A 6,042-nucleotide genomic window follows, 5' to 3' on the forward strand; every position below is an offset into this window, starting at 1 on the left:
CCCACTCTGGGTACTTATCCGAAGAAATGCAAAACACCAGTTTGCAAAGATATGTTCATCCCGGTGTTCACTGCAGTGCTAGTCACAGCAGCCAAGACAGGGAAGCGACCTGTGTCCATCGGCAGACGATGGGGGGCGGAAGCCGTGGTGCGTGTGCGCAGTGGAAAACCCATGGCCAGAAAATAATGAAATGACTGTCAAATGAGAAGGGGGTTTGGGGGCTGGGGGAGAGAGGGGGAGGGGTTGTGAAGTACAGATTGCCAGTTTAAAAAAACACACAGGGAACACAGGGAATACAGTCGGTAATATCGGAATAACTACGTAGGGTGCCAGATGGGACCCAGACGGATCAGGGGGATCACTTTGTAAATCATAAAAATGTCTAACCGCTATGCTGTGCACCTGAGAATAATACTGTATGTAAACTGTAATTAAAAACAAAAAAAGAAAAATACGTTTAAAAAGAAGAGTCAGATGTCAAACAAACAGCAGACAGTCCCAAGCGTTTTCAGGTGACTGTCTCTGCTACGTGGTAGCTGCTCCCCCATAACCTCATGGCTCCCTCCTTCACCTCCTTCAGGTTCTGGCCCAATGTCCTCTCATCGTGAAGATCTTCCCAGCTCACCCAGTTCAAAATCACAGGCCCTACATGCCGCTCAGGTTCGCTCCGTAGCACGGGTCACCACGCAATTTACCGATAGCTCTGCATTTATCACCTGACCCCACCCCGCTGCCACTAAGCGGTAAGCCACACGAAGGCAGAGACTTTGGTTGTCTGTCCTCGCCGTACCCCCGGTGCCCAGGACCCCGAGGCACTTGGCACACATTTGCTGTCTGAATAAATGGATCACAGGATCGGTATGTCACAGGAGCTCAAAGGCTTCTGCGTGGAGGAAGATGGGGGGGAAGGGGTAAAAAGCCATACGACAGGGAAGCAGGCCTCCACAAGTGACAGTGAGGGGACAGTGAAACCCAGAAGCCTTAAACTGACAGCTTCAGGCATCCCAGCTGCCGGGCTGCCAGGTGCCACAGATGGGTGTCAGGCACCTACCTTCTCTGCAGCTAGCTCTGTGGACAACTGAGAGACTGGGGACTCCTGACTTTCCGGGCCACACTGCCTCTGGTGGCCCCCACTGCGGAGAATGAAGCACCCGGAGCTGGAGCCCCTCCCTCGGGACAGGACGGCGGGCTGGGCCAGTGCGGCCACATCACCTCCTCACCCTCCCACCCAGCAACACACAGCTCAGGGGCTTTTCAAAGTTTTCGGCCTAAGATCCACAGTAAGAAATCCACTTCACGGAAATGGCTCAGCACATGCGACCACGAAATTAAAACCAGGTTCCGCAGCCACGACTGTCCCTAGCCTACGTGATGCCAGGCTGCTTTCCACCTTCGCCCACGAACACTGAAAACGCTGGTTGACGTCCTAAGTCGATTTCACGCCGCCTCGTAAAGCCTGTGCTGCCATTTGAGAGGCGCTGCTCAGCACTCTCCGCTGCCCCCACGAACGGCCAGGGTCGTCCTTGTAGAAAAGTCAGTCACGTAATTCCCTGCTCAAACCCGTCAACTGTCACAGAGAAGAAAATCCAAGCTCCCTTCCGTGGCCCCAACGCCCTGCGTGATCTTGCCCTTGCCTCTCCCTCACTGTGCACTGGGCCAGGTAGCCACCTGCTGGGCCTGCAAGCCCCAGCCCGCCTCAGGACCTCTGCAGGTCACCTACTTTCCCCGAGGCTTTCCTTAGGTATGAATCCCCCCAGAGGCAGGTTCCCCGACCGCCCCATCTTAAAGCATCCCCAAGCCCCTTCCCAGTCACCATCACATTTCCCTGTTCTATTTCCTCTGTGGTTCCCTCGCGATCTGGAACCCCCTAGTCTAGAACATAAGCTCCCCGAAGGCCCCCCAGCCCTTCAACCAAAAGTGGAGATAATCACACCAACTTCGGCACGTGAAGGGGCTATTCTCTGTCTTTTTAAAAATTCACGTGGTTGTCCCAATACCTAGAACAGTGCCTGGTATGAAGCTAACAACATAGTGCAAAGAATAACCCAGTGGATGAGCTGGTGGAACCAGGTCACAAACCTCAACCCAGTGAGCCTGACTCAGCCCCAACCAGAGAGGGGTGGCCTCTGGGACACCGAGGACAGACAGGGACTGTGGCCCAGGCAAGGGCGGGCCCACAAGCCAAGCTCCCCAGACAGCAGTGTCCATCCGGGCTTCAACAGGGTGTCCTGCGGCCACGGGGTGCTCTGCAGCAGTGGCTCCACGGCCTTGGGGACAGAAAGCTTCCCCAGTGAGCGGCTCCACAAATGGAAAGAGGGGGCCCTGAAGGCCGCAGCTGGGTGCATCTATGCTGCACCTGGGAATCTAACCCGTCAGCCAGTCAGGACAGCAGAGGCGACTCCACAGCTCTGCGCGCTGGAGGGAGCGAGAGGGCCCGAGGCGAACGGCCTCAGGCCTGGCTTCTAACTGGCTCGATGCCCCTTGAGCAAAGCGTCTCCCCGGCTCACCTGTTTCCACCTGTTAAAGGCAGAGTTGGCCTAGGGTACGAGAACTCATTAGGCCTAAGGAGCGCTAGATCCTTCTCCAAGGACGTCACATACATTTTCACTTCATCTTCTCAACTGCGCTGTAAGGCAAGATTTATCGTCCCCGATTAAGAAACGAGGAAACCGGGCCTGGGGGAGTAACTTGCCCAAGGTCACGGTGCGGGAGAGCGGGGAACCAGGACGGCCCCCCTGGGTCTCCTGGTGACAAGGAGCCGTACTCTCGTTCTTGGGCGCCGCGCTGCAGCACTCCCAGCGCCAGGGCGCGTGGCACAGTGGGCAAGAGCCCGACCTGGCGCGCACAGCTGCACCGGTTCAAGCCCCAGGCGCGCGGCTTACCGCTCGCGGCCCGCCTGGGCGGCTGCATCTCGTCGCCCTTCACTCTTTTCATCCCCGAAACGGTGACGGCAAATACCAACCCCCCTGGAGGAAGGAGCGATGAGAGGCAGACACTGTAGTAAACAAACGCAGCCGCAGGTGGGGTGCGGGCGACCCGTTTTCCTCCCGCACGCCGCAGGCCGGGGCTCCCGCGTCCGCCCCGCGCGCCCTCGCCGCACCCCTCGGAGGACGGCGTCCGCGGGCGAACACGGCCCGCGGCAGGCCCGGGGCCACCGCTCCGGCCTCCGCTGCGCGCCCCGAGCCCAGCGCCTCCGAGCCGGCCGAGGACGCGCGGCCGCAGTCGGCGGCGGGGCCGGCGCGCTCGCTCACGCCGCCCAGGCCCGCGAGGGTCAGGGCCGCGCCCGCGGTCAGCGCCGAGCGGTGGCCGGGGAAGGCGAGCGCGCACGCCCGCCCGGGCGGCCCGGCTGCGACGGCGGCAGGGGTCCCTCCCCGGCCCATCGGGGCGCCTCCCTCGCGGGCGGCCAGGCGCCCTCCCCCGGCCCACGCCGCCGCTGCCACCGCCACGCCAGCAGGACACCGGCGGCCGCGGGCAGATGCCCCCGCGCGGCGGGCCGGCCGGGGCACGGCGGCTGCGCCCTGAGCCACCGCGGGGAGCCGCGGCCTCCCCGACCCCCTGGGCCGGAGGGCGCGGCCGGCGGGCTCCGCTGGGGCCGCTGCCAGTGCCTCCCGCCCGCATCCCCGGCCGCCTCAGCCCCGGGGCACGGCGGGCCTCCCGGCCTACCCGGCGTCCCGGATCTGGCGATCCAGCCCCAGCCCGGCGCCTCCGGCGCCTCCGCCGCCTCGGCACTCACCTCTCCGCGGCGGCCGCGCGCGGGCGGCGGCAACGGCCCAGGTGCCCGCGGGCTGCAGAGGCGGCGGCGGCCCGGCGCTCCACTCAGGCGGCGGCCATGTTGCTGGAGGAACTCCGACGGACACGTGGGGGGAACGGGGCCGGGCCTCGCGCTTCCCTTTACCCACAATGCCCCGCCCCGGCCCGCCCCCTGCGCCGCTGCCTCCACGCCGGCCGCCAGCTCCGCCTGGCAGCAGGGGGCGCTGATGCGCCGGCAAAAACACGGCAAAACAGAAGCCGAAAACCCGGCGCGAAGGCCGTAGGGTAGAAAGGAAAAAAAAACAAAAACCGAAGACTTGGCAGCGGTGGGATTCGAACCCACGCCCCCGAAGAGACTGGAGCCTTAATCCAGCGCCTTAGACCGCTCGGCCACGCTACCAACATGTAGCGACTCTTTTTCGGGGAGCTCCCTAATACCTTTAAAAGCAATTACGGTGCCATATTTCAATATGTATTCATTCCATCGGCTCGTGATAAAAATATTTACAGTTTGCCGTGTAGTTAAAATACTTGTTCCGATATTTAAACCCAGACTTGTTCCAAATAGGTTTTAGAGCGAAGAAAAAAGGTCGAAGAATCTGTATTCGGAGTCCAGCGTTTAACCCGACCACCTTCGGTTAACCTACCGACTCGGGTTAGGAATCTCAGGAACAAATGACGGACTCCGGCAGTAACCCGCCCAGGGGCTCCGAAGGCCTGTCCAAGGGAGCTGGCCTCGGCGCAAAACGACTCGGGAATTCTTGCAGAATGTTAAAACCTTTGACCCCCAACCTAAGGCCCTGCGCACATATAACCGTTATTATCACCTTGGTATACATCCTTTTGTATTTTCTGCTGTGAATTTATATGGATTATATTCATAAATATATGTATCCGTACAAAATAGATGTTTAGTTTTCGAGTATGGGTTTTTACATAAGTTTTATCATACTATTAATATTGATCTATAATTGACTTTTTCCACCCAACCGTATTTTTAAAATATCTATCTATGTTGATGTATGTAGGTATTTAAAAATATAGAAAAACTACAAAGACTAAATAATCACCCACATTCCCACCACTTGATATTGTGGCACTTAACTTTCAACTCTTTTCCTATATGTATACTTTTTATTAAAAATTACACAGAGAATGGTATACATTGTCCTTTTAAAAATCCACTGCACGGGAGACCACCTAGGAAGACCAGGTGCTGTAGGTGTAAAAAATTAAAAAATAAGAGATTGTAAGCTGACAAAGTCCTTGCAATCTGTGAGGTCAACCAAGGGTTGCCTCGCCTATAAATTAATTAATTAATTAATTAATTAATTGATTGATTTGAAATCCATTACAGCTATATTAGACCATTATATTAACCGAATAAAAATTATATTAGACATTAGACCAAATAAAAATAAAGCCCCCTTCCCAAACATCTCCCTCGTCCCTCAGCCCTGGTTCTAACTATTGTCCTGAATTTGACGTGCATCCTTCCCCTCCATTTCTTCTACTTCCATGTCTATACAAACATGTGTGTGTGTGTGTGTGTGTGTGTGTGTGTGTGTACATGTACCCACGAACAATGCATAGTATGGTCTTCTACCTGTTTTTCACTTACATAAACATCACTACCATGCACCAGTAACATTCTGCAACCTGTTTTCCTACGCCAACTGTATGTTCTGGGGGGTCTATTATGAAACATAGATCTAATTTATTCCACGTTATAGAATAATCTGGTGTTATTTCTCCATTTACTTGTAACATGTTGATATGCCAAGATTTCATTGTACTGGGAGAGTTTGTTGCGTTTAAAGGCATTTTTTTAAAAATACAGAAGCAGACGTCTACTGGGGATACAGGTCGGGCACTGAAGGGGCCTTAAAGCTAAATGAGGCATTGTCCCTGAGGTCAGCAGAAGCTCGGATCTGCTCACCGCGCTTTCGCAACAGCAAGGACTGCGCTTGTGAGTTATGCGCTGGGCTAATTGCGGGAGTCTGCCTCATCCCACTTTGCCAGGAACTGCCCGACCAGCCCTGAGAGTGGGCCCTGACAGCCAACTTTGGACTGTGCATCCCGGGAGACAGAGAACTCAGCGTGGACCAACCGGATTCTCTCTTGAGAATCTGAAGAACTAAGACCGGATAAGATCCTGATCTGTTCATCCGATGTGTTCAGTGCTGGGGTTAGTCTCTAAGGCTGACTGCAGTGAGGGGGAAAGGGAGACTAGGGTGGGGGTGGGGCATAGTCTGTGCGGTGGACTGGAGCAGGAGAGAAAGCCAGAGCATA

At 56.2% G+C, this 6,042-nt stretch overlaps 1 protein-coding gene and 1 non-coding gene across 9 annotated transcripts in view; both read right to left on the reverse strand.

Moving 5' to 3' along the window:
* The window catches only part of POLR3E (RNA polymerase III subunit E), a 29,706-nt gene extending 25,837 nt beyond the window's left edge, over window positions 1-3,869 (reverse strand). For 3 of the 8 annotated variants that reach the window (XM_039840249.1, XM_039840243.1, XM_039840242.1), the window contains exon 1: window positions 2,883-2,904. The gene's annotated coding sequence lies outside the window, so the exon portion shown is untranslated. Of the gene's footprint in view, window positions 1-2,507; window positions 2,627-2,882; window positions 2,906-3,733 lie in introns of those variants that run through there. The other 5 variants (XM_039840245.1, XM_039840248.1, XM_039840241.1 and 2 more) reach the window with 5 other exon arrangements.
* A 199-nt stretch (window positions 3,870-4,068) lies between these two features.
* TRNAL-AAG (transfer RNA leucine (anticodon AAG)) lies at window positions 4,069-4,150 on the reverse strand. Its single transcript has one exon. It is a non-coding gene; the product is annotated as a tRNA-Leu (tRNA).
* Between the last annotated feature and the right edge of the window lie 1,892 nt (window positions 4,151-6,042).

This window comes from Pteropus medius, unplaced genomic scaffold (assembly GCF_902729225.1).
Source record: "Pteropus medius unplaced genomic scaffold, Ma_sr-lr_union100, whole genome shotgun sequence".
Taxonomy (NCBI): Eukaryota; Metazoa; Chordata; class Mammalia; order Chiroptera; family Pteropodidae; genus Pteropus; species Pteropus medius.